Here is a 25,771-nt window from a genome sequence, read left to right as displayed (position 1 = left end):
TGTTCAAAATGTCGGAGGAATATAACTTCGCGAAAGGCGTTTCCAGTTAGAAGTTCCCAGGATTGTGTACCCATTTCTATTCCTCTTATTACAGCGCCATCTTTGGCGAAATGAAGGAAATGCCTCATACAAAACGTATGTAGATTTTGCCGAACAATCGTAATTTGAGATAAAAAACGGTGATTCCCATTGAAGATTTCAAAGTTGCCCCACGCCATCCCCACACGGAGAGGGGTGGGGATCGAGTGAGATATCATTGGATCCCCCCTCCGGGACAAAGAAACTGGAACTATAACTTTTTAAAAAAATCCTATGTGTAGTTTTCGAGATATTTCAGTGTCTTCAGTTAAAAATGAACACCATAACTATACATACAGGGTGATTCGGTTGCCTGTACCGCTGTCGTTTTATGCAGACAGAAATGTTATAACTGGCCTTCATAAGCGCGGCGCGAGATTTTCATAGTCTCACTCGCTACGCGCACGCTATTAGTCCTACGGGAAAACATGGAAGGACCTTTTTGTAGGCGGTTAAATGTAGTATAATATTTTGTACTGCGGTACGTTTCCGGTTTTCCAGTTATGCAAGAAAAAACCTACAAAAATGACCTTCAAACGCACCTCCGCCCCCACACTCATCCCTCACCAGTTAGCATGTATGGTACTTTGCTGGTGGCACTCCATCCTACCACTGAACAAAAATTTCAGGCTATACGAAATATTCCCGATACGGGACCTTTCTGGTCTGTATTGATTGGGCTATTATACCACCAGCATATTCAGCTATTTCGCTAATATTATTAATTTAAATGTTCCCATGATGGAATGAAAGAAAAACTACTTTTGTAAATGTTACTCGAAAACTAGTTACGTTGACAATTCAATACAAATCTAACCCTTACAAGCACGTTAAGACCCATAGCGCTCAGAGCCATTTGAACCATTTGAGCCTTACAAGCACAGTAGTTTCGTAGTTAGAAGGCCTGACGAATGTTGTTGTTGTGGTCTTCAGTCCTGAGACTGGTTTGATGCAGCTCTCCATGCTACTCTATCCTGTGCAAGCTTCTTCATCTCCCAGTACCTACTGCAACCTACATCCTTCTGAATCTGCTTAGTGCTCTTGGTCTCCCTTTACGATTTTTACCCTCCACGCTGCCCAATGCTACATTTGTGATCCCTTGATGCCTCAAAACATGTCCTACCAACCGATCCCTTCTTCTGGTCAAGTTGTGCCACAAACTTCTCTTCTCCCCAATCCTATTCAATACCTCCTCATTAGTTACGTGATCTACCCACCTTATCTTCAGCATTCTTCTGTAGCACCACATTTCGAAAGCTTCTATTCTCTTCTTGTCCAAACTGGTTATCGTCCATGTTTCACTCCCATACATGGCTACACTCCATACAAATACTTTCAGAAACGACTTCCTGACACTTAAATTTATACTCGATGTTAACAAATTTCTCTTCTTCAGAAACGATTTCCTTGCCATTGCCAGTCTACATTTTATATCCTCTCTACTTCGACCATCATCAGTTATTTTACTCCCTAAATAGCAAAACTTCTTTACTACTTTAACTGTCTCATTTCCTAATCTAATCCCCTCAGCATCACCCGATTTAATTTGACTACATTCCATTATCCTCGTTTTGCTTTTGTTGATGTTCATCTTATATCCTCCTTTCAAGACACGGTCCATTCCGTTCAACTGCTCTTCCAAGTCCTTTGCTGTCTCTGGCAGAATTACAATGTCATCGACGAACCTAAAAGTTTTTATTTCTTCTCCATGGATTTTAATAACTACTCCGAATTTTTTCTTTTGTTTCCTTTACTGCTTGCTCAATATACAGATTGAATAACATCGGGGAGAGGCTACAACCCTGTCTCACTCCTTTCCCAACCACTGCTTTCCTTTCATGCCCCTCGACTCTTATAACTGCCATCTGGTTTCTGTACAAATTGTAAATAGCCTTTCGCTCCGTGTATTTTACCCCTGCCACCTTCAGAATTTGAAAGAGAGTATTCCAGTTAACGTTGTCAAAAGCTTTCTCTAAGTCTACAAATGCTAGAAACGTAGGTTTGCCTTTTCTTAATCTTTCTTCTAAGATAAGTCGTAAGGTTAGTATTGCCTCACGTGTTCCAACATTTCTACGGAATCCAAACTGATCTTCCCCGAGGTCCGTTTCTACCAGTTTTTCCATTCGTCTGTAAAGAATTCGCGTTAGTATTTTGCAGCTGTGACTTATTAAACTGATAGTTCGGTAATTTTCACATCTGTCAACGCCTGCTTTCTTTGGGATTGGAATTATTATATTCTTCTTGAAGTCTGTTGGTATTTCGCCTGTCTCATACATCTTGCTCACCAGTTGGTAGAGTTTTGTCATGACTGGCTCTCCCAAGGCCATCAGTAGTTCTAATGGAATGTTGTCTACTCCCGGGGCCTTGGTTCGACTCAGGTCTTTCAGTGCTCTGTCAAACTCTTCACGCAGTATCTTATCTCCCATTTCATCTTCATCTACATCCTCTTCCATTTCCATAATATTGTCCTCAAGTGCATCGCCCTTGTATAAACCCTCTATATACTCCTTCCACCTTTCTGCCTTCCCTTCTTTGCTTAGAACTGGGTTGCCATCTGAGCTCTTGATGTTTATACAAGTGGTTCTCTTCTCTCCAAAGGTCTCTTTAATTTTCCTGTAGGCAGTATCTATCTTACCCCTAGTGAGATAGGCCTCTACATCCTTACATTTGCCCTCTATCCATCCCTGCTTAGCCATTTTGCACTTCCTGTCGATCTCATTTTTGAGACGTTTGTATTCCTTTTTGCCTGCTTCATTTACTGCATTTTTATATATTCTCCTTTCATCAATTAAATTCAATAATACAAATCTAACCCTTACAAGCACGTTAAGACCCATAGCGCTCAGAGCCATTTGAACCATTTGAGCCTTACAAGCACAGTAGTTTCGTAGTTAGAAGGCCTGACGGATACAGCTAACTAATTGTTTATTTTATGCTGTCAAATTTCCCAAAATTGTTTGGTAAAATTTACACAAACGTCAGTTTTAAATTTGTAAGTACTCGAAGAAGTCAGTGGCGTAATAAGATCTGTAAATGAAGACCAAAAAAGGTTGAATGGGGAAATAAATCGCGCAGTCGCAAATTAGGATAAAGTGCCACGAACAACATACTAGAAACCCTGACTGGTGAGAGATGAGTGTGGGGTTTTTCTTCAATAACTCGAAAGCTACAGCCTGTTACGAACACATAGCCCAGTACACAACTTAACGACAGTAAATCGCCTACAAAAATGTCGTCTCAGTTTTTCTGTAGGAGCAGTAGTTCGCGCCCAGCGAGCAAGAGAATAGAAAAATCTGGCGCGTGCTTTATGAAGGCCAATTATAACATTGCGGGTTGCACCAAACGTCAGAAGGAGGGGCACTTGATCCACCCTGTATATGTATTGTTTCTTCTGAACACTTTGGATTTAACTGTTGATTTTCGATGCTGAGACAGTCCAGTATCGTTCAGGTATCTGTTTATATACTCTGAATTTGTTGTAGCATGCTAATGGAGGGCTTGTGCTTAGGGTGTGATTGTTGACAAATGAAGCAAACAAAAACAGTTCTTCGATTTGGAAAAGTAATTCGGCTTCTCCTTGGCGAAGAGAGACATATTGCAATCGCTTTTTAATAAAAGAATTTGATATCCGACTAAGAATGTGTAGCGGACTGAGAAACAGATCTGGACCTTTCTCATTTATTTAACCTGTGCAGTATACATAATACTGCACTACATTATAATTAAATATTATAAAACAATAAACTAGTAGCACATAGGCGTCCAAGAGAGACGACAATTTTGTGAGGTCTGCGTGTTATAGGCAACTATCAATATCACCATTGTTTGCCTTGATGTTGTAAACTGTACGTGTCCTAAGATCCAATGATGGCGGTTTTAGTTTCGTCGAAACCGGTAATCATGGAATAAAAAGAATTCCTGCGATCTTGGCTACCAGTTTATTGTTTTACAAGCATCTAGATCGCCGCCACATGAGCACAATGTGCTCCCTACAAAATTAAAGATTAACGTTAAAACAGCATTTACGGCGAGGTGGCAGTCCTGTTGTACGGCAATTTACAGATATTCTTAGGTAAATGTTAACTAAGAGTTTAGTGGAAATTTGTTTTCTCTTTGGAAATTCAATAGACGGAAACGTTTGAAGCTGTAGCCTGCACCGGTTAAATGACGAGGGAGTAGAACAACCAATATCACAGTCCTCCTTAACAGTTATATTCCGAAGTAAATGCTTTAAGGTTCAAGTCCATCTTAAGGTTATTGTCGTACGTGCTTTATCACATTAGGATAACGCATGCAAAGTGAATGTTGCTATCTGTAGCATTGGGACTGCGTCCGCTAAGGTTAGAGCAAGTGTAACAAGAAATGGTTCGCTTACTGCGGCGCTTGAATACGTGGGTTGTCTTTATCGTGCTACAATAGTGAAAGTGAAACGAGAGTTAACGAAATATCTGACTGCCCATATGCATCTTCTGTAAGATATGACGATTTTGCGTCAAATACCCTGAAATAAAACCAAAAATAAAACAATTTTTTTAACATTTCCTCTCCGCATTGTTCCGTCGTAGTGTTTGAAGTAAAATTTGTCTTTTGAATTCCCGATAATAAATTAAACAGGATCCTGGAGGAAACAGTAAAAAAATCTACTCGTCAGTGCATCAGACATCAAATATAAACATCTTTTGTTAGTACGCTTTTGAATTTTAAACCTTGCTCACACTACACGTTTGTCTTAAATGTTGATGTAGTCTTTCGTTGTAGATATTCTACCTTTCTAAGTTTACTGCAAGCTATACCCAAAAATTAACTATTTAAGTTGCGGGCAGTTACGCGTATGAGTTCTATTCTTGCGTACCGAACCGGTAATTGGATATTACGATTGATATATGGTTTACGATAACAAAACATGAACTTTCACTTTCTCACACGTAAATCCTGACCTCTGTTACCAACAGACAAGTGACTTAGCGATTAGCACGTAATAACTCTCGCACTCTTCCGCATCCATTCTTATACGTGTATGCATATGCATATGCAAGAGGCGTGGCACAGTAGAACTACACTGTAGGGTCATTGTCTGAGTAACTGGGTCAAATGCGCCGCTAATGAAGAATACTCTTAATCATATGCAGGCCGCCATCCATATTCATTTCCGAAGCACGACCTAAACACTAACACTTCGCTAATTGCGTCTACCGTGTGTTGGGTTGTTACAGGTGCAACTCGCCTCACAGACAGATACGCGTGAAAACTAGAGCTTCCTTCGGTTGCTTTGTCTAGCGGCAGAGTAACACAATAGCTCCACCTTAAATTAGTTCACGAAGGACTCTATGAAATGTTTTCATACTGCGTCGGCCTCGTGAACTATCAGAAATGCTTTAGCCAAGGGAACTCAGTCTTCTTTTTTCCGTACATTGCACTTTTAGTGCACCTCAGTCTTTGCAACAAGTGTTGATCATCTGTAGGTTTTCATGGTATTAGGTTCTTAGCTTTGGACACTTTTGTTATACGTAGCGTCATCAGCGAGCAATCGCTGAGAAATGTCGATCCAGGGTAAAGATCTCTGCCTCACGGTCCTACGTGTTTTACTACGCCATCCACCCACCATCCACACCAGTGCTGCCGGTCCATTCTCATCTGTTGAAATCCAGCGTACAACTTCCTTCGTTCTGGCTGAATGTCCCGCTCACTTCCATATAATTTTCCTTTTGGTCCTAACTACCTCCGCTCCATTTGTTTCTTTTCCTGTTCTTTCTAGTAATTCCCAACAAGAACAGCGACTCTCAGTTTTTGATTTCTTTCTGTTTTTTTTTTTTTTTCGTTTAACGTCTGCGTCTCGCTGCCATGACTCACATCCTGCTACTAAACTGGTTAGAAGCTTCGCTTTTCGGAAGCATCGGAAGCTCTTTTTTGTAAAGCCTATGCGACCGGACAAAAAAGGCAAGCACCCAAAAGGGAGGGAGGAAATGAAATGAAACTTGACGGGTTGAGAGGGTATGTGATGTTATTTCAGTGAATACAAAATCGAGTCAAATTTACAAAGAACGAATCCACTTATATATGTGACGTTTCACCCTTCTGGCCTTGTGCATGCACTGATTCGGTTGTGAAGAGTGTCACAAAGCCGTTACATCCTTTCCTGAGGCAACCTGGCCCACAAACGCTATATACTTATATGGATATGGTGTCTGTTCTTTCGGACATGTCCGAAAGAACAGACACCATTATGACCTACAGCCGTGTAGAACGAAATTATAATTATATATTAATACCTTCAGTTGCTGACGGGCATTGATATATATCAACGGGGACAGGTGAAAATGTGTGCCCCTACAGTGGCTCGAACCCGTGATCTCTTGCTTACATGGCAGACGCTCTATCCATCTGAGCCACCGAGGACACAGAGGATAGTGCGACTGCAGGGACTATCTCGCGGACGCCTCCCGCGAGACCCACATTATCACCTTACATGTCCACACACTACATTTGCAGTGTCCCTACCCAACACACTCATTACTCGTTGAAGACATTCTTACCAATCCCAGTAAGAATTCGGGTTATATGTGTGCATCCGCACATGTCCGAAAGAACAAAATGGTTCAGATGGCTCTGAGCACTATGGGACTTAACATCTGAGACCTTCAGTCCCCTAGAACTTAGAAATACTTAAACCTAACTTACCTAAGGACATCACACACAACCATGCCCTAGGCAGGATACGAACCTGCGACCTTACCGGTCGCGCGGTTCTAGACTGAAGCGCCTAGAACCGCTCGGCCACACCGGCCGGCCCGGAAGAACAGACACTTTATCCATGTAAGTATATAGTTCTGGCAGTACCGGCCACGACCTTCCTCTTCTCTGCGGATGCACACATATTACCTGAACTCTCACGGGACTTGGTAAGAATGTCTTCCACGAGTAATGAGTGTGTTGGATAGGGAGAATACTAATGTTGTGTGTGGACATACAAGGTGAGAATGTGGGTCTCGCAGGAGGCGTGCGCTAGATAGTCCCTGCAGTCGCACTATCTGTTGTGTTGGCTGAAGAGCCAACACCGTGTTACTAGAGGCGGCCGAAATGCACGCGTTTTAGCTCACGCAGGCTGGCGTGAGGAGGGGAGAATTATACTGACGTGAGGTCTGGAACATGACAAGGAATTAGAATTCAGAAAGCGGACGTAATGAGTTTGATACTTAACTTTAATCAATGAATGATGAACGTCGCTCTTGACGGTACATGATTCACAATATTATCTGTTCAAAAGACATATAGTAACTGAATATGGCGCCTTGCTAGGTCGTAACGAATGACGTAGCTGAAGGCTTTGCTAACTGTCGTCTCGGCAAATGAGAGTGTATGTACTCAGTGAACCATCGCTAGCAAAGTCGGCTGTACAACTGGGGCGAGTGCTAGGGAGTCTCTCTAGACTAGACCTGCCGTGTGGCGGCGCTCGGTCTGCAATCACCGGTAGTGGCGTCACGCGGGTCCGACGTATACTAACGGACTGCGGCCGATTTAAAGGCTACCACCTAGCAAGTGGGGTGTCTGGTGGTGACACCACACTATCCTCTGTGCCCTCGATGGCTCAGATGGATAGAGCGTCTGCCATTTAAGCAGGAGATCCCGGGTTCGAGTCCCGGTCGAAGCACACATTCACCTGTCCCCGTTGATATATATATCAACGCCCGTCAGCAGCTGAAGGTATTAATATATAATTCTAATGTTGTAACTGGTTGTTGAGGTCCTGAATACTGGCAGTGGGGCAGAGTTGATATCTGCGCTGATACCAAACGAGTTCTGTTGGGAACAGGTCGGGAATCTTGCCGGCCAAGAGAGAGCCTCACCATCTCAGCCACTTCACGGAGACGTGCACCATGGGTGGACGAGCACTGTGAAACGTCCCCTTAGAACAATTATACAGGACTGTGCTTAACCCGACACACAATATTTTTTAGCACAACGCAATCTGACTTTCAAAAATCCCTACAAAAGAATGGCCTTGACTAACATTAACCTATACCTTTCACAAATCACTTACCTCACCAAAAATCTTCGTTACTCGAACTACTGCAAAACAGCGAGCGCCACTACTGGCAGCTAAATAAAAGATTCAAACTACGGAAGGCACTAACTACTGATAGGCATAGTTAGGAAATGAAAGATTTTAGTAGAGAACAAACAATGTATTTACCTTAATAGCGTTGAAAAATCATAATATACACAACAGATCATGACATCCAGTCTTACAAATTTCCAAACTCCGCCATCTCTCTCCCCACATCCATCACTGCTGGCGGCTCACCTCCAACTGCGCAACGCTACGCGCTTTTAACAGCCCAGCTGCCGCTGCCCCACACTACAATGGCAGACAACAATGCAAACTAGCCACAGACTTCACACAGCACAGCCAGTGATTTTCATACAGAGCGCTACGTAACGTTGCCAATAAGAAAACATAAACAGCCTACTTACATAGCCCCCATGCTCCCCACAAAAAATTTTACAAATTGTTTTGGGCAGTGGCCAATAATGATTTGATAAAATTTTTCATAATTACAATAACAAAGATATCAAATGAACACACTTATTGATACAATGTTGGTCAAAAGCTAAAATTTTCTCACAGTCCATAAAGACAGTCCTGATCATTCATCACAGTAAAACTGCCGTTTCTTTTCTCAAAGTCTGAGCAATAAAAGACAATGCACACGGAAGTAGTGGATTTCCATGCAGTCTTGAAGAAGTAGTGTTGTCCTTCCAACGGAAAGACAGTGCTGACTCTTGACATGCTGACAGGTAATGGCCCACAACAGAGCAAACCCACCGCAGAGTCAGTCGAAGTTTTGAGGAATATTGGTAGGTAGGGCACCGTCATATGTAGCACTTGAAAATAATATACACGGTTGCATAGCGCTCAAAAAGAAAAAATAAATGTCATGTGACAGTTACCAAACAAATGCACTTACGGAAGTGTAAGAGTTCCGTCAAAAACAAGTCAAATAATTGCTAGACCATAGTTTTAAGTAACACAGTACACGCTATGAAAAGTCAGATGGAAACAAAAATAATTTTGACAAGAATATGCGCAATGCGTTCGGTAAAATTCTTAAAGCATGGAAAAGGAATACGACGGTAGTTCGGTTAAGTAAGCTGATAAGATTGGTTCAAATGGCTCTGAGCGCTATGGGACTTAACTTCTGAGGTCATCAGTCCCCTAGAATTTAGAACTACTTAAACCTAACTAACCTAAGGACATCACACACATCCATGCCTCAGGCAGGGTTCGAACCTGCGACCGTAGCGGTCGCGCGGTTCCAGACTGTAGCGGCTAGAACCGCTCGGCCACTCTGGCTGTATAAATACTCCGTGCCACTTAAATTCCACGCCTGTATCGAGGAGGCGATTGAAGCTTTCGAATTCCGCCGGTAGATGGCGACAGTTGTGCCATCGGCGACTGAAGTGCGAAGTGCAATAATGATTTTGCGTTTAGAGAAAACATCCCCAGCTCCAAAGCATCATCAACTAATGGAAGTTTACGGAGCGAGACTAATGTTACGATAAGAGGTGTGGTTTTGGTGTTGGCAGTTTTTTAAAGGCAGGTCAACTGTGCAAGATAAGCAAGGAACAGGGCAACCAAGCACGTGCACCTTAGATGACAATGTGTGCCGTGTCGAAGTGTCAATTCAAGCCGATTCTCGCATTTATGTGGTGCGGATTGACACCTGAGACGAAGAAGATACCAATGTCGTGTAGGCACCTGCCACGCCCATAAGAAATTCAAAACAACGGTAATCGCGGACAACGTTATGGCCACAGTGTTTTGGAACGCGCGGGTTGTGCTGCCGGTTCATTTTCTCACTCAAAGAGACCGTGAGTTACCACACCGCGCTAGAATGGCTGCAAGAAGGCGATTCGAAGGAAACAACCGGTGTTGCTTTCGAGCGGTACCAGGTTGTTGCACGACATCATAAGATCACACATGGCCGCGGTTACCCTTGCAGGAGGCTATTCCTAAAGTGGCTCACAGACCTGGACACTGATTTCTTTTATGCCAGTTTCGACAGATTGGTTTACCGAGGGAACAAATGCTTGGACAACCATAGTGACTATGTGGAAAAGAAAGTAATTTCTTAAGATTTTATTGTCTGTGGGAACTGTCAACGACCGTTCCGCGATAGATACACCAGTTCCCGTCAGATACCGAAGTTAATCCTCGCCGGACGAGGCTGGCACTTGGATGGGTGACCACCCGGGCCGCCACGCCTGTTGACCTACCGGGGTGCACTCAGCCTCAGGGTGACATGACGATCCGTCGGTGCCGTTAGGAGGCCAGTTCCAACGGAGTTTAGTTCTCTGGGTACAGCAATAAAGCTGTTTCAGATTTACAGGGTTGCCTATCCACTTAAGACAACAACCCATCTTTCCGCAAATTGCTAAGTAATGTATAACAAAAATTTCATTCACATGCACTTAGCTAAGTACAGTGGCCAAAAAATCTCTGCATTTCACACACACACACACACACACACACACACACACACACACACACACACACACAAAGTGGTCAATTATATTTTGATACCAACTTTTAACAAGAATTCCACGAGAAATTTATAGATTTTTATACATTCTGTTGTCACGATTATTACACATTCGTGGGAAGTTGTAACTTCTGTTTTATGTTATGAACTAAACTGAACTGGTTTCCTATTCATAAACTTACGGGTTTGTCTGTCTTGAATGTATACCTGAACAATGTAGATGGTGTGATTACGTAAACGCTATCTGATAGGAAGAGTCGCCAAATCCAAGTGAAACTTGATAAATGTATTGTAATTAACTTTCACCAAAAATAATTAGAAAACGTAAAACAGTGAAATTCTGTATTGAGCAGCATGGTCAACAGTATAACGCAATGTGACATCCCAGTACGTGGCTTGCAGTTCCAACACACAAAACTTACAGAGTAAAGATTCTACATAAAATTACAAAATGAATTTTGAAAGAATAAATGTTCGAAATGATTTTTGTGAAATTACTCTGTAAACTTACGTAAGCAACTGACTAAATAGAATACCAAACTTGAAATGAGACACGCACGAATGTAACAGTGCTATGCAACAATGAGAATATCTGCATAAGCAATGATGTCTGCATGGAATTTTGCCTAAACGGAACATTAAGACAATTTTGTGATGCAACGCATAACAGTGAACGATCTTATTGTCCTGACTTTGACGTTAAACCGACTCTAACAGATTTTCATGGCTTAACTGTTGCAATGGAAACTTAAACTGGTCGAAACTGATGAAAACAGAAATGAAGCACAGCAGCAAACAAGCTAAAGGAAGGAAGGTTCAAAATGGCTCTGAGCACTATGGGACTTAAATCCTGAGGTCATCAGTCCCCTAGAACTTAGCACTACTTAAACCTAACTAACCTACGGACATCACACATATCCATGCCCGAGGCAGGATTCGAACCGGCGACCGTAGCGGTCGCGCGGTTCCAGACTGTAGCGCCTAGAACCGCTCGGCCACCACGGCCGGTTAAAGGAAAGAAGGCCTTGCGCAAGTGCAATCAAGGACGTTGCAGCTATGCTAAGCACATTACACTGTAGGTTTACGTACAGTGTTCCAAAAACTGCAACGTGGCGACAGGTAATTACAAAACAGAATTTTCGTGAAGAAACGGTGGAAGACATTGCATTTACTACTCGTAAATGATGTAGAAGAGACTAGCATTCGAAACCTACACTGTGAATAATGAAACTAATTTCTTAACAGTTATAGCAATCTTTACAAAAATTACTTCTTATTAAAAATGTATTAGTCTGCCATGAATTTGGTTAATACAATGGTAAAGGAGTGGCGAATCTCGAATTTTGAGTGCAAGCTATGTGAGCAGGTAACTTTACCTAATCACGTCTCGACAATCTAACGAACTGACTTGAACCAACAAAGAAAAACCTTGGTAAAAATTTCGCCTTTTTAAACACATCATAAATTACGTGCGAGCAAGCAGTGCTGCGGCATTATTACCTGAAAGTTTTCCCACTTCACAAATCAGTTGTTACCAGTTCCTATTTCTAAAAAGTGACATCGTCTGAATTGTATTTCTTTGTTCCGCTAGTTATTTCCAGATCGCACTGCGGATCTCTCCCTTGCTTCTTGCTACTGGCAACGAATATGCTAGTGACTACCAAAGATCACATTGTTTGTACTGAGAACCTCTGTTGGGCAACATATCGATTATTGAAGACCTGTTTCAAAAATGTCCAGTCTGCAAATATGACGCATCGAATAAAAATAGAGCTCAGGTGACTTTCATTGAATATTAAAAATAAACTAGAAACCTTGCAAAGTTCTTGTTTCATTTTGAACAGGTCTGTAAGTAACCAGTCTGATCCCTCTCCGTGTCTGGAACAGCAAAATTATGTGTTTGACATAATGGCTCTCTCCACAGTCGTACTGTGGTGACGGTATGACGTGAATTCTGTGGAAGGTCTGTGGAGGTGTTGACGGAAGCAGCTGTAGTTGAATTCCTATTTCACCTCTTATTGCGTTCGCTACTGACGTTGCGTTTGGTATTCTACTTACCAGAGTACCATTTTATCTACTATGTATGTGGCTGTATCGGGCGTCGTTATGTAGACCTTGTGTCTTGTTGCATTGGCTTCTGGTCATGACAACAGCAATTACACTACTGGCCATTAAAATTGCTACACCAAGAAGAAATGCAGATGATACACGGGTATTCATTGGACAAATATATTGCACTAGAGCTGACATGTGATTACATTTTCACGCAATTTGGGTGCATAGATCCTGAGATATCAGTACCCAGAATAACCACTGGCCTTAATAACGGCCTTGATACGCCTGGGCATTGAGTCAAACAGTGCTTGGATGGCGTGTACAGGTACAGCTGCCCATGCAGCTTCAACACGATACCACAGTTCATAAAGAGTAGTGAGTGGCGTATTGTGACGAGCCAGTTGCACGGCCACCATTGACCAGACGTTTTCAATTGGTCAGAGATATGGAGAATGTCCTGGCCAGGGCAGCAGTCGAACATTTTCTGTATCCAGAAAGGCCCGTACAGGAGCTGCAACATGCGGTCGTGCATTATTCTGCTGAAATGCAGGGTTTCGCAGGGATCGAATGAAGGGTAGACCCACGGGTCGCAACACATCTGAAATGTAACGTCCACTGATCAAAGTGCCGTCAATGCGATCAAGAGGTGACCGAAACGTGTAACCAATGGCACCCCATACCATCGAGCCGGGTGATACGCCAGTATGGCGATGACGAATACACGCTTTCAATGTGCGTTCACCGCGATGTCGCCAAACACGGTTGCGACCATCATGATGCTGTAAACAGAACCTGGATTCATCCGAAAAAAATGACGTTTTGCCATTCGTGCACCCAGCTTCGTCGTTGAGTACACCATCGCAGGTGCTCCTGTCTGTGATGCAGCGGCAAGGGTAACGGCATCCATGGTATCCGGGCTGATAGTCCATGCTGCTGCAAACGTCGTCGAACTGTTCGTGCAGACGCTAGTTGTTTTGCAAACGTCCCCATCTGCTGACGTGGCTGCATGATGCGTTACAGCCATGCGGATAAGATGCCTGTCATCTCGACTGCTAGCGATACGAGGCCGTCGGGATCCAGCACGGCGTCCCGTATTACCCTCCTGAACCCACCGATTCCATATTCTGCTAACAGTCATTGGATCTCGACCAACGAGAGCAGCAATGTCGCGATACGATAAACCGCAATCGCGATAGGCTACAATCCGACCTTTATCAAAGTCGGAAACGTGATGGTACGCATTTCTCCTCCTTACACGATGCATCACAACAACGTTTCACCAGGCAACACCGGTCAACTGCTGTTTGTGTATGGGAAATCGGTTGGACACTTTCCTCATGTCAGCACGCTGTAGGTGTCGCTACCGGTGCCAACCTTGTGTGACTGCTCTGAAAAGCTAATCATTTGCATATCACAGCATCTTCTTCCTGTCGGCTAAATTTCGCGTCTGTAACACGTCATCTTCGTGGAGTAGCAATGTTAATGGCCAGTAGTGTAGATTGGTAGTTGGAAAGCCTCTCTCGTACTCCATTCTGTACTGCGTTCTTGGCCAATTATCTGGTCTTACGTTCCTCACTAGCTCGACATGCCCCTTGGTACACACAAATGATTCTTCCGTGCTGTTTCTTCGTAGTTCTGGTGCAGTAGCAGCTATGATGTGCTTTCTAGCTGGGGACCCAATTGATGTGGTGACACGTGGCCAGAAGCTAATGCAACAAGTAATGGGAGACTGAAGGTCTACGTAGGGAGACCTGGTGCAGACGCACAAACACCGAAGGCGCAACGATATCCTGAAAAGCAGTATATGAAAGGGAACAAAAGGCTGTTCGTGATGATCATTGCCAGAATGAAATTTGATCACGGGTACTACGGACAACACCTAATGCGTCTCTTTCAATTTCCTGGATAAACTTTTTCTCGCAGAGAAACTGTTACGCTACTTTTTGCCCCGTCCTCGTAGTAGCACGCGCCAACTGAAGATGTTGTTTAAACAGCAAGTTAAACGTACACGGATGAAATATACAGGGTGAAAAGTATTTAAACCGACAAACTCTGGGAGTTTGTAGGGGACATCAAAACAAATATTTTTCCCTAATGTCATTTTTTCCTATGAGGATTATTTAAACCGGTGGAGGCCGTATTACGATCTTCAGTTGTTAGAGGGTATATTACGCTCTTCAGTTGTAGGCAACTGCTGTCCACCAGAGTAGTAATGTATTTTCTCTCTTTACTAATGGAGCGATACACCTGGAGTGAGTACACTGATACGGTTGGTGCGTACTACGTAGCGCACTACAACGGACGAGCTGCACAGCGGGTTTATCAATAACAGTATCCTAATCGCCGTATCCCGCATCATACGACCGTTGCTGCTGTCTACCAACGTCTGTGTGAGACCGCGTCATTTAGCAGATTACCTGGACAGGGACGCCGTCGCACGGTAAGAACGCTGCAATTTGAGGAAGCTGTCTTGCACCATGTGAAACGGGATCCTTCAATCAGTGAAGTTCTTCGTTAATGTGTGGGTCGGTGTTGTTGGGGACTGTTTAATTGGGCCGTATCTGCTACCTAGGCCATTCAATGGCTGGCACGATTACAGATTTCTCGCCAGAGCATTGCCATAATTGCTGGAAGACGTCCCGCTCCCTACAAGACAACGCATGTGGTTCCAACATGACAGGGCGCCGGCACATTTCGGTCGTCGTGTGCGTCGACTCCTGGACCGACGGTTCCCAGAAACATGGATTGGCAGAGGTGGTCCTGTACCTTGGCCTGCTCGATCCCCAGATATGTCCCCTCTGGACTATTTTGTGCGAGGCTAGATGCGCAATCCTGTTTACGCAACTCCTGTTGCATCAGAGGATCTGGTTGCCCGGATAGCAGCAGCAGCAGGAACAATACAGGATACTCAAAAATGGCTCAAATGGATATGAGCACTATGGGACTTAACGTCTGAGGTCATCAGTCCCCTAGAACTTAGAACTACTTAAACCTAACTAACCTAAGGACGTCACACACATCCATGCCCGAGGCAGGATTCGAACCTGCCACCGTAGATGTCGCGCGGTTCCAGACTGAAGCGCCTAGAACCGCTCGGCCACCCCGGCCGGCACAGGATACTCCTGGTTTTTTTTTTCCCATGTCTGGCAGAACATGATACGACGGTGTAACCTTTGTTTACGTGTCAATGGAGGCATTTTTGAAAATCTAATGTAATTGAAATTGGGTTGTGTTAATGTGTTGTCTCTTGGTCATAAAAAAAAATGGAAAAGTGTTTGTTCGTTTAATTAATTTGCGACCAGAGAAATCTTCCTCTGCCGGTTTAAATACTCCTCATAGGAAAAAATGACATTAGGGAAAATATTTGTTTTGATGTCCTCTACAACCTCCCAGAGTTTGTCCGTTTAAATACTTTTCACCCTGTATGGAACGGTAGATTTTTTTGTCAATATACCACATATGGTTTGGTAGCTAGACTTGGCTGAGCCTTTCCTTGCGAGGCACCTCACGGTGAGCGGTGCGTGTGTGTGTGCGTGTGCGTGTGTGTGTGTGTGTGCGTGTGTGTGTGTGTGTGTAAGGAAGCGGCCGGCCGCTAGGTAGCGAGCGGCCACGTAACGTCCACGAATAGCGCGCTGTGCTGTGTCGAGCCACGCGTGGGTGCGACACACAAGAGGTTGCCGTCTCCGCGGCGGCCTTGGTCACTACTGTGCTCTGCTGTGCTCTGCCGCAATGTACTGTACTGTGCTGCCTACTGTCCCACCCACATCTGTCACACCGCCACTCCCCCGCCCGTCTGTAGCCTCCCATCTGTCCTCTATCGGGGCTTCGCACATTCAGACTACCGTTATACTACAGCTACTACATGCCCACTACATCTACATCTGCATTTATACTTCGCAAGCCACCCAACGGTGTGTGGCGGAGGGCACTTAACGTGCCACTGTCATTACCTCCCTTTCCTGTTCCAGTCGCGTATGGTTCGCTGGAAGAACGACTGCCGGAAAGCCTCCGTGCGCGCTCGAATCTCTCTAATTTTACATTCGTGATCACCTCGGGAGGTATAAGTAGGGGGAAGCAATATATTCGATACCTCATCCAGAAACGCACCCTCTAGAAACCTGGACAGTAAGCTACACCGCGATGCAGAGCGCCTCTCTTGCAGAGTCTGCCACTTGAGTTTGCTAAACATCTCCGTAACGCTATCATGCTTACCAAATAACCCTGTGACGAAATGCGCCGCTCTTCTTTGGATCTTCTCTATCTCCTCTGTCAACCCGACCTGGTACAGGTCCCACACTGGTGAGCAATACTCAAGTATAGGTCGAACGAGTGTTTTGTAAGCCACCTCCTTTGTTGATGGACTGCATTTTCTAAGGACTCTCCCAATGAATCTCAACCTGGCACCCGCCTTACCAACAGTTAATTTTATATGATCATTCCACTTCAAATCGTTCCGTACGCATACTCCTAGATATTTTACGGAAGTAATTGCTACCCGTGTTTGTTCTGCTATCATATAATCATACTTTGAAGGATCCTACTTCTTTCTATGTGTTCGCAATACATTACATATGTCTATGTTAAGGGTCAGTTGCCACTCCCTGCTCCAAGTGCCTACCCGCTGTAGATCTTCCTGCATTTCTCTGTAATTTTCTAATGCTGCAACTTCTCTGTATACTACAGCATCATCTGCGAAAAGCCGCATGGAACTTCCGACACTATTTACTAGGTATTTATATATATTGTTAAAAGCAATGGTCCCATAACACTCCCCTGTGGCATGCCAGAGGTTACTTTAACGTCTGTAGACGTCTCTCCATTGAGAACAACATGCTGTGTTCTGTTTGCTAAAAACTCTTCAATCCAGCCACACAGCTGGTCTGATATTCCATAGGCTCTTACTTTATCAGGCGACAGTGAGGAACTGTATCGAATGCCTTCCGGAAGTCAAGGAAAATGGCATCTATCTGGGAGCCTGTATCTAATATTTTCTGGGTCTCATGAACAAATAAAGCGAACTAGAAAGCGAACGTCACAGATAAACGTCAGGAATTCTTCCATAGTGACACCGTTGGTTTCAGAAGACGTGAATACAGGAGGTGGACAAAAATACGGAAACGCCAAAAACGCAACAAATTACCGTTTCTAATACAGTGTAGGAAATCTGTTGGCATTAATAAGAGTTTTCAGTTGTCTCGGAATGGATAAATACTGCTGCTGTGTGGTTTTTCATGTGATCTTATACCGCCGGCCGGAGTGGCCAAGCGGTTCTAGCCGCTACAGTCTGGAACCGCGCGACCGCTACGGTCGCATGTTCGAATGCTGCCTCGGGCATGGATGTGTGTGATGTTCTTAGGTTAGTTAGGTTTAAGTAGTTCTAAGTTCTAGGGAACTGATGACCTCAGATGTTAAGTCCCATAGTGCTCAGAGCCATTTGAACCATTTGATCTTATATCGTTCTTATTGCAAAATAGTAGCAAGTATAGGTAAAGATGATGGAGCGATCACGCGCCATTCATCTACATCTAAATTTACATGGATACTCCACAAATTACACCTAAGTGGCTGTCAGAGGGTTCGTCGAACCATCTTCACAATAACACTCTATTATTCTGATCTAACAGCGTGCTGAAAAAACGAACACCTATATCTTTCCGTCCGAGCTCTGATGTCCTTTATTTTATTACGGTGATCTTTTCTCCCTGTGTACGTCGGCGTCAGCAAAACATTTTCGCATTCGGAGGAGAAAGTTGGTGATTGGAATTTGTGAGAAGATTTCGCTGCAACGAAAAAAGCCTTTTTTTTCTAATGATGTCCACCTCAAATCCTGTATCATGTCAGTGACAGTCTCTCCCCTATTTCACGATAATACAAAACGTGTTGCTTTTCTTTGAACTTTCTCGATGTACTCTGTTACTCCTGTCTGGTAAGGATCCCAGACCGCGCAACAGTACTCCAGAAGAGGACAGACAGGCGTAGTGTAGGCAGTCTCTTCAGTGGACTGTTCCATTTTCTGAATGTTCTGTCAATAAAACGCAGTGTTTGGTTTGCCTTCCGCACAACATTTTCTGTGTGTTATTTCCAGTTTAAGTTCTTCGTAATTATAATTCCTAGCTATTTACTTGAATTTATGGCCTTTAGATTGCAATGATTTATCGTCTAACGGAAGTTTAACGGATTCCTTTTAGCACTCATGTGGATGACCTCATACTTTTCATTATTTAAGGTCAATTGCCAATTTTCGCACCACATAGATATCTTTTCTAAATCATTTTGCAATTTTATTTTGATCTTCTGATGAGTTTACTTGACGATAAACGACAGCATCATCTGCAAATATCCTAAGACAGCTGCTCATATTGTTTCCTAAATCGTTTACATAGAGAAGGAACGGCAAAGGGCCTATAACGCTACCTTGGGGGACGCCAGAAATCGCTTCTGTTTTACTGGATGACTTTCTGTCAACTACTACGAACTGTCTGACACCTCTCACAGGAATTCACGAATCCAGTTACATAACTGAGACGATGTTCCATAAACACGCATTCTGCTCAGAGCAGACCACAAAGGCGCAGTAATGTTGAGATCTGGCGACTCTGTTGGCCGGGGCAGATGCGACAATGGATCGTCGAGCTCCGCACTTGGCCGATGAATGTCGTGTCAAGACGTGTCCACTTGGAATACAGCATCGCATTTCGAGAACAAACATTGTGAAATGGGATGTGCCTGATCAGCCAAATTGGTGACATATTCCTTGGCAGTAATTCGACCTTGCAGAGTAACCATGGCGCTAGTGGAATACCCAGATATGGCTGCCCAAATCACCTCCCAACTCCCGCCATCAATCACTATCGGGACGTAAACTCGGCCAGAAATTAGAAACTGTTTTAAACAAGACTCATCGGGATAACACCTACATCTACATCTACATTTATACTCCGCAAGCCACCCAACGGTGTGTGGCGGAGGGCACTTTACGTGCCACTGTCATTACCTCCCTTTCCTGTTCCAGTCGCGTATGGTTCGCGGGAAGAACGACTGTCTGAAAGCCTTCGTGCGCGCTCTAATCTCTCTCATTTTACATTCGTGATCTCCCCGGGAGGTATAAGTAGGGGGAAGCAATATATTAGATACCTCATCCAGAAACGCACCCTCTCGAAACCTGGCGAGCAACCTACACCGCGATGCAGAGCGCCTCTTTTGCAGAGTCTGCCACTTGAGTTTGTTAAACATCTCCGTAACGCTATCAAGGTTACCAGATAACCCTGTGACGAAACGCGCCGCTCTTCTTTGGATCTTCTCTATCTCCTCCGTCAACCCGATCTGGTACGGATCCCACACTGATGAGCAATACTCAAGTATAGGTCGAACGAGTGTTTTGTAAGCCACCTCCTTTCTTGATGGACTACATTTTCTAAGGACTCTCCCAATGAATCTCAACCTGGTACCCGCCTTACCAACAATTAATTTTATATGATCATTCCACTTCAAATCGTTCCGCACGCATACTCCCAGATATTTTACAGAAGTAACTGCTACCAGTGTTTGTTCCGCTATCATATAATCATACAATAAAGGATCCTTCTTTCTATGTATTCGCAATACATTACATTTGTCTATGTTGAGGGTCAGTTGCCACTCCCTGCACCGAGTGCCTATCCGCTGCAGATCTTCCTGCATTTCGCTGTAATTTTCTAATGCTGCAACTTCTCTGTATACTACAGCATCATCCGCGAAAAGCCGCATAGGACTTCCGACACTATCTACTAGGTCATTTATGTATATTGTGAAAAGCAATGGTTCCATAACACTCCCCTGTGGCACGCCAGAGGTTACTTTAACGTCTGTAGACGTCTCTCCATTGATAACAACATGCTGTGTTCTGTTTGCTAAAAACTCTTCAATCCAGCCACACAGCTGGTCTGATATTCCGTAGGCTCTTACTTTATCAGCACCCGCATTTATGTTCAAGCGTGGATTTCTGTCTGTGTTTCCATTTTTGTCCAACTACTGTATGGACCCAGAAACATTCTCTGAATAAACGGTTTCTTCTTTATGAAGGTTAGATCCAAAAAAAAGTTGTTATAATGCTATCTGACAACATTTACATTGACGTATGGTTAAAACGCACTTTGCACAACGAAATAATAGTGGGCATAAATGGACAAGTGAATGAATTCTGTGATCATATTAACTTGTGGTAAGTTGATAATCTGATTTCGAAAACGTGTAACTAACCCACCCTGTTGGGAAATTACGTACTATGACCATACGTGGCTCATTTTTCTAATTTAACCTTTTCTGTTTGGAAATCTGAACACACATAGTAATCACTTCGTGATTAGCAACACTGATGTACCGTCAGCAATCTCTGCACCTGATGACGACTTGTCATCTGCGCTGAAAAGCACGCAAATAAATGGCCGAAGGGTACTGCAGACGGCAGATTTAAGATACTTACGTACTGATTATAATAGTGGCTCACTAAGACTGCTTTCCCTGCTGAAGGCAGTAAATCTGTAATCCTACGTGTGGTAGTTCGTTACAAGTTGTAAAGTGCACACACTGTCGCGAAAATAACACAATATTTGAATAGCGACAAAGTATTCTGAATAAACTTTGACACATGTTATTATTTTATCTAAAGCACATTCAGGGCTACAAGATATCATAGCTACAGCGCGGCGTTGTCATTGCCTAATCACTGTTATTGTCGGACAGAGTGCTTAGACATTGGCTTCGCTTTGGTTTTCACTGTGAAAGGAAATGCTGGTGTGGAGACAATTCTGAATGAGAGGTAGGTCAATGGTGTGGCCCCATAATCTGAATTTCGCATGTCTCTAAGGATGTCTGTTATTGCCAAAACATATAATTTCAGTGCTGTTCAATTTAGAGTTTGAGCCCATTAATGGATGTCAATCATTATTCCGTTCCGATTACTTATCATAGTTCTAATATTGATCCATTTATACAGGATTTTTCAAAGTATTTGCATTAAACGTATAGGGGTGATAAATCACGTCATGGGAGACAATTTTTGTTAGAGACAAAATGTTCGCTGATGCTTCCCGGTGTAAGTAGGCATCCTTTTATGTTAGTTATGCCCCTGAGAGGCGGCATGGCCTAGGCTCTCTACGGGCTGTGCAAGCTTTGTGTGTTGCCTATAGCCCAGTCGTCTGCTGCGTATGAAACGAAGTAGGCTCAGCAGAATTAAAGTTGCTGATTCGCTTCTAAAATATCTTTCACCGCTTAGAGACACTCATTCTTAAGGTTTCCTCTGTCAATATACGGGGGTAGGTAGTATGCAGCCTGGTTAGAAGACCCTGCCAGTTCGGTGAAATTTCGTCATCCCGGGGCAGGCGAATGCTAAAGGACGCAAAGCGCCGCGGAAGCGTCAGAGAACAATTCGTCTCTAACAAAAATTGTTCTCCATGGCGCGATCGATCACCCCTAGACATTTGATGAAACACTTTGAAACACATTGTATGTTAACTGCTACCATGTAAATTTAATAATTCGTAACTTTTGAAATAGCAGTAAGCTCCGTTGCATTGATAAAGTGTGTGTGAATTCCTAAAGAACCAAACTGCTGAGGTCATCGGTCCCTAGACTTACACACTACTTAAACTAACTTATGCTAAGAACAACACACACACCCATGCCCGAGGGAGGACTCGAATCTCCGGCGAGAGCGGCCGCGCGATCCGTGACATGCGCCTCAAGCCGCAAGACCACTCCGCGCGGCTGCATTGATAACTTTAGTCAAATTTTTTAATGGGTTTATTATCTTGTTGGTCATAATTAACATTACCCTTTCGAGTCAACATTAAATCAGGGTACTGTTCATTGCACCACCGACCTATTATTGTTTATTTATTCTCTCTCTCTTTTATTTATTCTCTCTCTCTCTCTCTCTTTTATTTATTCTCTCTCTCTCTGTCTGTGTGTGTGTGTGTGTGTGTGTGTGTGTGTGTGTGTGTGTGTGTGTGTCAGAGTGCGCGCGAGTGATTGATAAATTCCTTATTATCTGTCAGCTTCTGCGAGGTAAATTACGGGATCTGTATTGTGATATGTCTTTGTTTGTTGTCTACTGTGCTTGCCAAACTGTCGTCGGGACGTATGTGACAATTTATTCGCAGTATTCTCAAAAGCAGCAAATTTACTTCGGATAATTTTGTGATAATGGCCATCATTTTTGTTTTTCATTTATTCTGTAGTAAATACTCACGTATAGAGGGTGGTCCATTGATAGTGACTGGGCCAAATATCTCACGAAATAAGCATCAAAAGAAAAAACTACAAAGAACGAAACTCGTCTAGCTTGAAGGGGGAAACCAGATGGTGCTATGTTTGGCCCGCTAGATGACGCTGCCATAGGTTAAACGGATATCAACTGCGTTTCTTTAAATAGGGGCTCCCATTTTTATTACATATTCGTGTAGTACGTAAAGAAATATGAATGTTTTAGTTGGACCACTTTTTTCGCTTTGTGATAGATGGCGCTGTAATAGTCACAAACGTATAAGTACGTGGTATCACGTACATTCCGCCGGTGCGGACGGTATTTGCTTCGTGATACATTACCCGTGTTAAAATGGCCCATTTACCAATTGCGGAAAAGGTCGATATCGTGTTTATGTATGGCTATTGTGATCAAAATGCCCATCGGGCGTGTGCTATGTATGCTGCTCGGTTCCAGTACGACATCATCCAAGTGTCCGGACCGTTCGCCCGATAGTTACGTTATTTAAGGAAACAGGAAGTGCTCAGCCACATGTGAAACGTCAACCACTACCTGCAACAAATGATGATTCCCAAGTAGGTGTTTTAGCTGCTGTCGCGACTAATCCGCACATCAGTAGCAGACAAAATGAGCTAGAATCGGGGATCTCAAAAATGTCGGTGTTGAGAATGTTAAATCAACATCGATTGTACCCCTACCATATTTCTATGCACCAGGAATTGCATGGCGACGACTTTGAACGTCGTGTACAGTTCTGCCACTGGGCACAAGAGAAATTACGGGACAATGACAGATTTTTTGCACGCGTTCTATTTAGCGACGAAGCGTCATTCACCAACAGCGGTAACGTAAACCGGCATAATATGCACTATTGGGCAACGGAAAATCCACGATGGCTGCGACAAGTGGGACATCAGCGACCTTCGCGGGTTAATGTATGGTGCGGCATTATGGGGGGAAGGATAATTGGCCCCCATTTTATCGATGGCAATCTAAAAGGTGCATGTATGTTGACTTCCTACGTAATGTTCTATCGATGTCACTACAAGATGTTTCACTGCATGACAGAATGGCGATGTACTTCCAACATGATGGAAGTCCGGCACATAGCTCGCGTGCGGTTGAAGCGGTATTGAATAGCATATTTCATGACCGGTGGGTTGGTTGTCGAAGCATGGCCCGCAAGTTCACCGGATCTGACGTCCCCGGGTTTCTTTCCGTGGCGAAAGCTGAAGGATATTTGCTATTGTGATCCACCGACAACGCCTGACAACATGCGTCAGCGCGTTGTCAATGCATGTGCGAACATTACGGAAGGCGAACTACTCGCTGTCGAGAGGAATGTCGTCACACGTATTGCCAAATGCATTGAGGTTGACGGACATAATATTGAGCATTTATTGCATTAATGTGGTATTTACAGGTAATCATGCTGTAACAGCATGCGTTCTCAGAAATGATAAGTTCATAAAGGTACATGTATCACATTGGAACAACCGAAATAAAATGTTCAAACCTAACTACGTTCTGTATTTTAATTTAAGAAACCTACCTGTTACCAAGTGATCGTCTAAAATTGTGACCCATATAAAGCGAAAAAAGTGGTCCAACTAAAACATTCATATTTCTTTACGTACTACACGAATGTGTAATAAAAAAAATGGGGGTTCCTATTTAGAAAAAAAGAGTTGATATCCGTTTGACCTATGGCAGCGCCATCTAGCGGGCCAACCATACCGCCATCCGGTTTCACCGTTCAAGCTAGACGAGTTTTGTTCTTTGTAGTTTTTCTCGTTTGACCCTCATTTCGTGAGATATTTGGCCTTATCACGATCAATGGACCACCTGGTATATGGAAAGACGCGAACGTCAGTGGAGTCTCGCTGCTGATAAACTGTTTTGTAACAGAGGTCATATTTTATTACGCTTAATGTCCGTTTCTACAGACAAATTGCAGCTTATACGAGTTGTTGAACAACAGATATTGTGAATAGACCGTGTCCTCTGCTGAGGGCGAACCACTTACAGCAGAGTTGTTTAGTTTAAAGGTAGTCACGTCACGAGTTCCTTAACAATATCGTAGTGTCCCAGCTGGACACTGACATTCCGGAGTGCCACAGGAAAAGATGATGACGCATCACGCTTCCACAGATGGCGTCGAGTCATTCGATGGGCGGAGCCGATTTCCGCCGAGAGCATTTAAGGGTCTGCCACCGCGGAGAAGGTCTTTGCCTTGCGTCTGCCGTTGAGTGCAGTCTCGTTCTTGCTCACTCATGCTCTGCCTTGTACAGTAACTATGTACTCGACTCGGTCATTGCCCCTACACATTCTTTGATAGTATCATTTCCTACTTCGTCAAGCAGACAGCCAGCGAACTATAATGGCTACAACGAACTTCAGATTTCAAAATTTTAAACATGGCTGAAGCAGCAATTGTTCGCGGTTTTCGATGTGTATGGGTGGTTTAAATAATTCTGTTACGCTTTTTATTCACGACGACAGATGGTTTCGATTTACTACGACATTTTGTTCGTTTTCGCTACTATGTATCCTAGTCTTTTAAGTTACTCGAGATTGTCGCGCATAACACTAGTGCCCTCTCGTTAGATGTGTTCCTTAGTGCAAGCTTCATCTACTTGACACTAGGGGACAGGCAAATTGGTTTCATATTTTCTTTTGTATGTAGGTGTCTTAAATGGTTCTGATACGTTTTATTTATTAAGACAGAGGGTTTGAATTAGCACCACTTTTAGGATTTTGATGCGCATGAGTATGTATCCCTGGGTTTTAATGTGCGCGAGTGTCTTGCGCATACCACAAGTGCCCTCTCTCGGTGAAACTGTCTGCCCTAGGG

The 25,771-nt window shown here is 43.6% G+C and overlaps 1 non-coding gene across 1 annotated transcript; it reads left to right on the top strand.

Moving 5' to 3' along the window:
* The first annotated feature begins 7,651 nt into the window (after positions 1-7,651).
* On the top strand, positions 7,652-7,726 carry Trnak-uuu. Its single transcript has one exon. It is a non-coding gene; the product is annotated as a tRNA-Lys (tRNA).
* The last annotated feature ends 18,045 nt before the right edge of the window (positions 7,727-25,771 follow it).

The sequence above is a fragment of the Schistocerca piceifrons genome, chromosome 4, assembly GCF_021461385.2.
Source record: "Schistocerca piceifrons isolate TAMUIC-IGC-003096 chromosome 4, iqSchPice1.1, whole genome shotgun sequence".
Lineage (NCBI taxonomy): Eukaryota > Metazoa > Arthropoda > Insecta > Orthoptera > Acrididae > Schistocerca > Schistocerca piceifrons.
Note: the sequence above shows the minus strand (reverse complement) of the source record. Positions and strands in the feature narration are given on the sequence as shown.